The sequence below is a fragment of the Orycteropus afer genome, unplaced genomic scaffold, assembly GCF_000298275.1.
Source record: "Orycteropus afer afer isolate SDZICR_OR568_19922 unplaced genomic scaffold, OryAfe1.0 scaffold00155, whole genome shotgun sequence".
In the NCBI taxonomy this organism is placed as follows: Eukaryota; Metazoa; Chordata; class Mammalia; order Tubulidentata; family Orycteropodidae; genus Orycteropus; species Orycteropus afer.
This window is the reverse complement of record NW_006921742.1, coordinates 6,151,806-6,162,797: the sequence shown is the minus strand read 5'-3', so window position 1 is coordinate 6,162,797 and position 10,992 is coordinate 6,151,806.

Here is a 10,992-nt window from a genome sequence, read left to right as displayed (position 1 = left end):
GTCTTTCTTTCCTAATTCTGAGAACTAGGTTCGAGACTTCGTTACTTACAGTTCTGGGAATTGTTTATTAAAACTGCATGTTTCCCAGTTCCTGGAACTGGGGCCCTTTTTACTAGTCTTAATTCAGGTTACAGTAAAATATTACATGTTTGATTTTGCTTTCTAATTTGGCATCTCCATTTTTGTATTTAAATTTTTAATTCCACAAGACAACCAGAGAGTCTACTTTAAGACAAAACTACTCTTTCCCCCTCTTTTAAAGAAACTTATTACTACTCATTTTATTTTCCCTTTTGCATTTCAGGCCACGTTAAAACTTTCAACTCAGTTCTTAAGGTGGTTTCATTCAGTAGTCTAGACTATACTAAGTTATTTTATGTGTGTTTACTACCCAAAATGCTTTACTTTAATAATTACAATTTTCTTAATGGGTTCAAAACAGTATGGAGTACATTCAGGTAAACACATAATCCAAAACACATAATCCTTTAAAAACATTGCAGGTTCATCTTTTCACCTTGATTACTGTTCCATTCTATGTATATGGCCTTGGGCTTTTGGTTGGGTGTAACAAAAAGCCCTAGGCTCTGGATCAATTATCTCTTTCTTCTAATGCAGTTTTCGCCAGCTTGTTTCAAACCTTTAAGAGTTTTAAAAGAAAATGCTTTATGTTTTCACATTGGTTGATTAGTCTGCTGATTTATGTATTTTGTTAAGGGAAAAACATGTTTTAATTCTAATGGAATGTCCTCATCCATGGCCTTTGCCTTTTGCGCCATAGTTTGTACAGGTGGTAAAGGAGGCATGGTGGATGATAAACAGTTAACTTGCTTTTCTAAGGGAGGGAAAGGGTCAAAAGGCTGAGGAGAGCAAGAGCTGGCAGGCTTGGTTGCAGCTGGAACAGTCTGATTTTAAAAAGTTTTTTTTTTTCCGCCTGACTTAAAAATGGATTTAAGAAAGGATATTACTTCTCTTCCTTAACTTCTGAAAGTTCAGTTTTTCAGAATACAGTTAAGGAGTCTCATTCTGGTACAAAATCTTGGTTACTTAATTTCTAATCACACCTACATTCTCTCAACCACACCTATATTCACTCAATCACACATTCACTTAATCACACTTATATTCACTTGCAATTGTTGCACCGGTGCCATGTACACACACTTTTTACACACAAACAAATCAAGTAAAACTGGACCAAGATAGCAATGTCTCAGCTGTGGAGGTGATCTTAATTAAAGTTATTTATTAAGTGTTAAAATTTCAACCTTCTTGTCAGCTAGAGCCAGACCAGAATTAAGGGGGTTGGACCAAGTTTAACCAAATATCACTCCAAGGATATAATCAATGTTACTAAATTTTAAATGTAAAAAAAACATTTCAATTGGTCTATGTTGTTTCAATAATAATTTACAAAGATAAAAATATTTTCCCATAAAATTAGCTTATCCATTGTTAAGAAATAAGCATGTGGTTAAACAGGAACTATCAGGAATTACTAGTGAAAAATGTAATTTGATAACTTTAGGGTAAGAATTTAGTAAAATGAATCCAGAGTTTTAACAATGCATGACACCGCTTAATTTAACAATTTTATGTAGCATAATCAAACCAAAAATAATGAGATGATAGAAGTCAAGAGCAAGGGTAAACTAAAGGCCCAAATATTTTTATCCCACACTACCAGTAACAGAAAAAAAAACTGAAAACAATGTAAATTTCTAATGTTAGAGTATTGGTTAGCCTTTCATTAAAATTACTCCAATTTACACAAAGTCCTGAGGTGCCTGGGGTTGAATTTAATACCATAATCCCCCCTGTAGGCTAATCTAAAATTATTTAACATACATTGGAGAGGGGCCTTTTCCTTTACACATGAATTTCCCATATTTTTCACAAAATGGCAGCAATGTATCTGCAACAGTTTTCTTAAACTGCTTAAAATTATAATTGAGCTAATATAAAACAGTCAATCAAATATCCTTAATTTAAGAGTAATCCTTTGATCTTGTTCCCAGCTTTCTAATCCTTTAGGGTTTCAGTCAGTCAGACATAGTCATTTACACATACATTAAAATACATATTAACCCAAAAATCTTAAAATGTCAATTTATTTATCCTAGAATTTTAATCCTGAATTTGAGAGCAAGATTAGATATTTACTGTAGTAAGAATAATAATGAAAATAAGAAAAATTTCACTTTCCAGGGTGCAAATTCTTGTAGGGTCCTTTGAGCACTCAAATCAATGATCCATTCATTTAAACTATAAAAATCCCAAGTTTTTGGATAAAACCAATCAAGATCTTCTAAGAGACTTTGGATGAAATGCTCAAACCTTTCAATCCAATACAGTATTTCAGAATTAAAACTCATTTACTGTGAGTAACAGCACAGTCCTGCAAAAAGGAAACATATAAGTAGATAACATAACCTAAGAGAAATTTTCTGTCCAGCTGTCTAGTCAGTTGGGGCAACGGTCACAAGTCCGTAAGTTAGATGGTTAATTAGAGGCAAACAAAGAAAAAAAAAGGACCAGGTAACAAAACCACTGAGAAGATGACATAACATAAAACAGTAAAACACGTGTTAGATTCCAGAAATACCAGGCACTCTCAAGAGGACAGGACAGGAATTCTAGTAAAACAAGGTCAGTTCACCAACGTTTTACCAGACCAAGCTCCAGGAAAACAAGTTTTCTCTGGGCAGGTTTTCTCAACCCAGTGTCCTGGTGAGAAAAGTTTTTTTTTTTTTTTTAGATTGTGTCCGATCCCCTCTCCTAATCAACAGAGAGAACGGCCTTACAGGATTACAGGCTTACCTCCGGAGGAACCAGGTGACTCAAGCCGAATTCGCTGCGAAGGCGTCCTCGAGCGGCTGCTCAACCAGGAAGTTAGGAGTCTGGGGCCCTGGAACGTCTCAGGTGGCGCCTCCCCTAGAAGTCCCTCCTTCCCAGGAGCAGCCGGAGGAGGCCCTAGGACACACTGGTCATCCCGGACGAGCCCCCAAAATGTTATGGGTTCCAGTAAATGATGACCACTATAATGTCCAGAATTTGGTAGAGTCTTTATTCAGCTATAGCCGGGCTGCAGGGACTTTAAGCGTTCTCCCCAACTGCAGCCCCGAGCCTGATTTCAGGCAGGTTTAATATAGCTTAGGACTGCAAGCAGGCAAGCAAGTGTGCTACAGAAGCGAGATAAATCGCCAAGCTATTGTTTAGGGAAGATGAACCGTCAGCTTACTATTTTAAGGACGGTTGGTGGTCAGCTTATTATCAGAACGAAACACACAATCCAGAGTGAGGGTCGTCAGTTCTGAGAATTTCTGTTGGCAGGACGTGGGCCCCTAACTCTGGGAATTACTATGAACAGGGCTCTCAGGGAAAGGAAGGGGTGAGTGGGTTCTCAGGGATGTTTGGTTCAGATAGCTACTGGGCTCTCTGAGAAGGATAGGGAGAAGTAGAAATGCTGTTATGCTGGAGTGGTTGTGAAATGGGCTTTGCTGCAAAATGGGGTTTTAACAAGTCATTACAAAATAGAATCATCTACTTCATACCTAGTAGTGGAATGGCTGGGTCAAGTGGTATTTCTAATTCCAACTTTTTAAGGAATCGCCATACGTTTTCCACAGTGGTTGTACTGTTGTACAGTCCCACCAGCAGTGTTTGAGAGTCTCAATCTCTCTGCATCCTTGCCAGCATTTGTTATTTTCTGTCCTGTTGAACTTTGCTACTAGTGCTGGGGCCAGATGGTATCTCATTGTTGTTTTGATTTGCACCTCTCTGATGGCTTATGATCGTGAACATTTGTTCATATGTTTGCTAGCAGTCTGAATATCCTCTTTGGTGAAGTGTCTATTCATATCTTCTGACCATATTTTAATTGGATTGTTAATCTTTTTGTTGTTGAGGTGTTGGAGTTTTCTATACATTTTAGAGATAAGTCCCTTTCAGATATGTCATTGCTAAATATTTTTTCCCAATCTGTAGATTCTCTTTTGACTCTTTTGGAGAAGTCTTTGGAAGCACAAAAGAATTTAATTTTTAGAAGGTTCTATTTATCTAGTTTCTCTTCTGCTGTTTGTGCATTTGTGGTTATGCTTGATAGTCTATTTATGGCATGTATTAAGGCCCCTAAATTTGCCCCTAGTTTTTCCTTAAGGAACTTTATAGTTTTAGGTTTCACATTTAAGTCTTTGATCCATCTGGAGTTAGTTTTTGTGTGCAGTCTTTCCTATTTTTATAAACAGCACCACCTTTCACATCATTTTCTCTGGCCAAAAATGTGGGAGTCATTGTTGACTTCTCTGCTTTCTGCAAGCCCACAATCTATCCACTTCATCTCTCCTGGGCTGTTGTAATAACCTCCTAGCTTGTTTCTTACAGTTAAATCTTTACCAAACAGCCAGAAATTGCTTCTCTCCAACAGGTAATAATAATAAAAAAAAAAAAAGCAAACCAAACTCACTGCCATGGCGTTGGATTCAACTGATAGCAACCCCTCCTTGGGTTTCCGAGGCAGTATCACTACGGAAGTAGATTGCCCAACCTTCCTTCTGAGGAGTGGCTGATGTGTCTGAACTGCCAGCCTTCTGGTTAGTAGTCAAGTGCCTTAGGCACAACAGGTAATACAGACACAAAAATGTAAATGTAGAAAAGAGAGTGATATAAAAGCTGAATTATTCCTGCCCATATCCTCCAGCCCACCCACTGTGTATGATATATGTACCAGATACCTGTAATATGTACCAGATAGCCTGGGAGGCACCAGTGGTTAAATGTTCATTTACTAACACAAAGGTTAGCTGTTCAGATCCACTGGGAGGTGCCCCGGAAGGCAGGCCTGGCAATCAGCTTTAGAAAGGTTACAGCATTACAAACTCTATGGGGCATTTGTACTTTGCATACATTGGGTCACTGTGAGTTAGAACTAACAGCAGCTAAAACAACAGCAGTATGCACAAAAATTATATTGTTATATATTTATTCATATATATGTTATTCTCTGGAAGAATTCAAAATAAGCTAGCAATGCTGGTTGCCTCTGGGAAATACAGCTGAGTAGCTGTAGTCTTACTTTAATTATATGGCCTCTTGATTTTAATGCCATGTGCATATTTTAAGCAGCTCTTGTGGCTCAGTGCCTAAGGCATTTTTCTACTAACTAGAAAGTGGGCGGTTCAAACATAAAGCCCCTTTGAGGAAGGAAGATGAGGCAATCTACTTCTGTAAAGATTTACAACCTTGGAAACCCAATAGGTGTCCCTGTGAGTTGGAAGCGACTCAGTGGCAGTGGTGCATGCTTTTGGTGCATGTTTTACCTACTTAATGATACATTTCCTCCGAAGGAAGATTGGGCAATCTACCTCCTTAGAGATACTGCCTCGGAAACCCAAGGAGGGGTCACTATGAGTAGGAGATGCCTTGACGGCATACAACAACAACAACAATAGTACATTTAAAGAAAACCTGTATATACAATGCTGTTGATAGCTGCCATTGAGTGGAGTGTGACTCATGGTGACCGTGGATGCACAGCAGAACTGCTTCATAGAGTTGTCAAGGTTGTGACCTGTCAGAGGTAGGTCTCCAGGCCTTTCTTCTGAGGCATCTCTAGATGGGTTCGAATGGCTAACCTCTCAGCTGGTAGTGGAGCGCTTAACTGTTTGTGCCACGAGGGACTCCTGAATATACAATAGGGTAACAATAAAAAAGCTGCTGCTGTTGCGTCAACTCGGACTCATAGATACCCTACAGGACAGAGTGGCACTACCCCATAGGGCTTCCAAGGCCGAAATCTTTGCAGAAGCAGACTGGCACATCTTTCTCCTGTGAAACTGCTGGTGGGTTCAAACTTCTGACCTTTCAGTTAGCAGGTGAACACTTAATCTCTGTACCATCAGGGCTCCTTAACAATAAAAAATATGTCTAAATCTGTGAATTTAGGAGCTCTGGTAGCATAGTGGCTAAAGTGCTTGACTGCTAACCAGAAGGCTGGCAGTTCAAACCCACCAGCCACTCCTCGGAAGGAAGGTTGGGCAATCCTACTTCCGTAGTGATACTGCCTCGGAAACCCAAGGAGGGGTCGCTATGAGTTGGGACTGACTCAACGGCGCACAACAACAACAAATCTGTGAATAGAAAATAATTGAGTGCAAATATCTCGAAATGTTAACAGGGATTTTCTCTTGGTACTGGGAATATTGTTGTTGTTTTCTAAATTTAAATCATATTACATTTTTGGTATAAGTTTACATAGCAAATTAACTGCTAGCCAGAAGGCTGGTAGTTCAAACCCATCAGCCACTCCTCGGAAGGAAGATTGGGCAATCTACTTCCGCAGTGATACTGCCTTGGAAACCCAAGGAGGGGTCGCTATGATTCGGGCTGACTCGATGGCACATAACAACAACACAACAACAACATGCATATTGTTTAGTGACATTGGTTACGTTTTTTACAATGTGTCAACATTCTCATTATGCCCATTCTGATTGCTCCATATCTGTTAATCTAACTTCCCTGCCCCCTCTTTTACTTCCTCATGTTTGCTTTAGGGTAAATGTTGACCGTTTGGTCTCATGTCATTGATTGATTGATTTCTTTCTTTCTTTCTTTTTTAAGGAACACAGTACTCACAGGTGGTGCCCAGCACCTAGGAAATGATCATACTTTATGAGTGGATTGTGGCTATTTTATGCACTGTTATTTAACTGAAAGGTGACCTTGAGGAGTAGTTTCAGTTCCAGGTTTAAACGATATCTCAGGGCAACAGTCTTGGGGTTCCCCTGGTTTCTGCTGGTTTAGTAAGTCTGGACTTTTTTTTTTTTTTAATTTTGAGTTTTGCTCTATGTTTTTCTTTCATTCTGTCTGGGACACCTATTGTGTCCCTCGTCAGAACAATTGGTCGTGGAAGCTGGGCACCATCTAGTTCTTCTGGTCTCAGGATAGATAAGGCGGTAGTTCATGTGGGCTAATAGTCCTGTAGAGTAGTTTCTTCTTCAAGTCTTTGGTTTCTTCTTTCTCTTCTGCTCCAAATGAATATTGGTCTCCAATAGTTGTGTCTTAGATCAGGAATATTGTTGATATTTATTTTCTTCTTGATACTCATTTTATATTTGACCAACACACATGTATTTAATTTTATAAGTAGAACCAGAAAAACCAAACTTACTGCCCTTGAGTCAATTCTAACTCATAATGATCCCCATTGGGTTCCGAGCTTGTAAATCTTTATGGTAGTAGGTTGCCTCATCTTCCTCCCACAGAGTGGCTGGTGAGGTTGAACTGCTGGCCTTCCAGTTAGGAGCCTAATGCCTTACCCACTATACCTCCTTAATTTTTTTTTTTTTTAAATAAAGGTCATGCTTACTTCAATTTTTTGGGTGCAGATGTGGATTTTCAATATTTGCTTCATGTAGAATTATATCTCTAATATGCTAAATCAGTTTTCAAAACTATTTGATGTAATATAAGTTAAAAAATGCAGTTAGTTCAAGAGACTTTACATGTTGGAGATACGTAAGTAATGATTTGTTTAGCTTTATTGCATATCTGAATGTTCTGAATTTAAACACAGAAAACATACCCAGCGTTAGTTTGCATGCCTTAGATGTGGACATTGTAAATGGCTCAGTTCCCAAGAAAAGTCCACTTTAAGGATCACAGCTCATGAGACAGACTAAGCATCAGGAATATGCAGGGCACTGGGCAGAACTGTGAACTAGGCCTCACATACCTCCATTGCCCCTTTAGACGACTTTCCCAACTTGAAGTGCTTTTTCTATACCCCAGCATGCTCTTCTTTTCTTCTCTTCAACCAAATTCCAATTCTTACCTCCCTCAGGCATCTGTCTGAAGAAGACAAGTAAAGCAACTAGTCATCTAATCACTAGTATGGGATCACTGATTGCTTCTTAAATAAATACCTAAAGGAATTTCTGGTCATGGAAAGCTGTAAGGTGTGTGTGTTGGGTGTTTGGAGGGTGGGACGAGGATTTGAGTTTTCTTTTGGTGGAAAAAATTTTCATTGCCATTGCTCTAATTTCTGTTTACTCCTTTATTGTTGTGAAACACCTTGAACAAAGTTGCCCCAATCACAGTGTCCCAAACCTGGGAAATGACCAAAGGTAGTCAGTGGGCTATGCCTTGTGTATTACAAGGTAGCAAGTGTGAAGTAACTTTACCACCCTACCTTCTGATGTGAAAATAAGATACACTCTGAGTTTCATTATCTTTAATCTGCAGTTTTTGATTTGTGCCTGAGTTGCAACAGAACTTAGATTTACTGGCAAATGGAGTACCTAATATTTCTCTCACGAGTTTCATAGTTCTTGCCTTGATGGTGCATAATTAATAGAGTCAAATGGCATTGTTAGGGTAATTGACCATCTATAAATTGTTAAAAGTACATTGATAAACAGAGACTCATTCTTCCCAGCTTGTCCTACTGATGTTGTTGTTGTTGTGTGCCATCGAGTCGGCCCCGACTCATAGCGACCCCTCTTTGGGTTTCCGAGGCAGTATCACTACGGAAGTAGATTGCCCCATCTTCCTTCCAAGGAGTGGCTGGTGGGTTTGAACCGCCAGCCTTCTGGTTAGCAGTCAAGTGCCTTAGCCACTATGCTACCAGAGCTCCCTGTCCTACTGATATGGTAAGAGAAATGGAACTGTGTTCTGGAATCAAGTCTGGGGTGGAGAAACCAACACAGGAAGACTCAGCAGGCAGCAAAAGTTACCTTCCACAAATTGGTTACATACCAGTGCCATGGGCTCCATTCCAACTTAGACTCAGAGTCATGGTGACCTCATCTGTGTCACAGTAGAGCTGTGCTCTGTGGGGTGTTCAATGACTGATTCTTTTGGAAGCAGAGCACCAGGCCTTTCTTCTGAATGACCTCTGGGTGTACTTGAACCTCTAACCTTTTGGTTAGCAGCCAAGTACATAACCATCCGCACCACCCAGGGACTCCAACTGAGTGGACATGTATATTAAATTGCCTTAAATTCCCTAAAGTGATTGGTTTCTGGGGTGCGGTGTGGTAAATTACTTAGTGTGGCTTTTCTACCCATAAGTCTTTGTAAACTCCAAGGTGGGATTTTCTATGAGCAACTGAGGAGCTCCTGATTGCTGAAGTTGTCCACCTGGAATATTTCTGCTGGGCATGGCACAAAACAATGTTCTGGGAGGTGCCCACTCTCTCTCAGGTGCTTAGAGTTCTGATGCTATGACTGGCTAGTTTGGCCACTCTGCTGGGCTCAAAAGGAGGTCTCCTAGAGGCAGAACTCTCTCTCTGACTGCTGGTTGAGGAAGACTGCTGCTGAAAGAGACACGTGCTCCTGAAAGAGACATGCGCTGCTGGGAAAGAGACGCAAGAGACACGCATTGCTGAGTGAGACACCGAGGGACACGCACTGCTGGGGAGAGACTGTGAGAGACTGTTGGCTGAGAGACGGTGGGCTGGGAGAGAGACTGAGCATTCTTCCAGAACTTGAGTTGTAGCCTGGTGCTTCCCTAATAAACTCCGTAATCTGTGAGTTCTGTGTGGCCACTGCAGCGAATTATCGAACCCAGGAGAGAGGTGGTGGGTGCTTTGGGAGGAACGGTTGGAGAAAAGACTGGAGGGAGGCAGCATGTCTGGCCTCTCAGGAATAGGCCTTGGGCCATTGATAGTAATTCTGTCTTTCTCTTGTGGCATTAGAGGAGGTCAGAACATGTGGCCTCTTTGCCGTTTTTGCAGGGGGACTGAAAACAAAATAAGTTAGCAAAATGTTGGGAGCTCTGGTAGCATAGTGCCTAAAGCACGTGACTGCTAACCAGAAGGCTGGCGGTTCAAACCCACCAACCACTCCTCGGAAGGAAGGTTGGGCAATCTACTTCTGTAGTGATACTGCTTCGGAAACCCAAGGAGGGGTCGCTCTGAGTTGGGTCCGACTTGACAGTACATAACAACAACAACAACAATGTCCCGTCAAAATGTGTTGGCCATCTGTGCTTGGATGTGGATGTTTCAAGTCAGTACCCATGCCCATCCTAATGCCTTTATAGTTGTGTTGCCTTCTTAGTGCTGCTGGACACTGACCTTGTTGGCCCGGGTCTAGACTAGAAGAAACGACTTGTCCAATTTGTCCCCCTGAGAAATTAACAAACTGCACATGCGCTATAAAAATCTGATCCAAATGGAAAGGGGGTGATTTTCTCCCAGACAACCTAGTTGCTGATACTCTCTCCCTGTGTCTGCCACGTTCATTAATCTGGGCATGGAATTCTGGGTGTCTGTCTGTCTGTCTGTTCTTCCACTCGCTCTTTCTCCCATTTTGCTTCTGTGCTCTGCTTCTTCCTGCTCAGGAGCAAAACAAATCCCTCAATTTGCCTCTCAAATGTTGAGTTAGCATCTTTCTCACCTTAAGCATGACCTTGAGGTCTTACCCTCTATTCCAATCAACATATCAGAATATTCTTCCAAGTAAATATAGAGCACTTACTTCCTCAGAGGAATCCCAGTGAGTAAATGTGTCTCATTACAGCCAGAATAATTATGTTCTAGAACTTGCAAAGTATAATGTTAAAAACATAATGTTAACTTATTTTTTTAAAAAAACAAACCACACACACCATTGATGGCACAATCATTATGTACTAAGTACTTTCCAAGTGATTTTCATGCTTTATCTCATTACTCCTTCAGGCAATTCTATAAAATAAATCTTTTTACTCCCCACTATACAGTTGAGGAAAATGAATCACAAAGAGGCAAAGAAATCTGTTGAAATGACATAGCTAGTAAGTGGAAAAGCTGAGATCTGAGCCCAGTAGTTTTGGTGTTTTTTCCCCCAGGAGTCACTAGGTGGTGGTGCAAATGGTTGAGCACTGAGCTACTAACCCCAACGGTCAGCAGTTCAAACCCACACACATACAAGACGCCTTGGAAGAAAAGCTTGGTGGTCTGCTTCTGTGGCCACAGCGCTGAATACTCTGTTCTGCAACACAGGGAG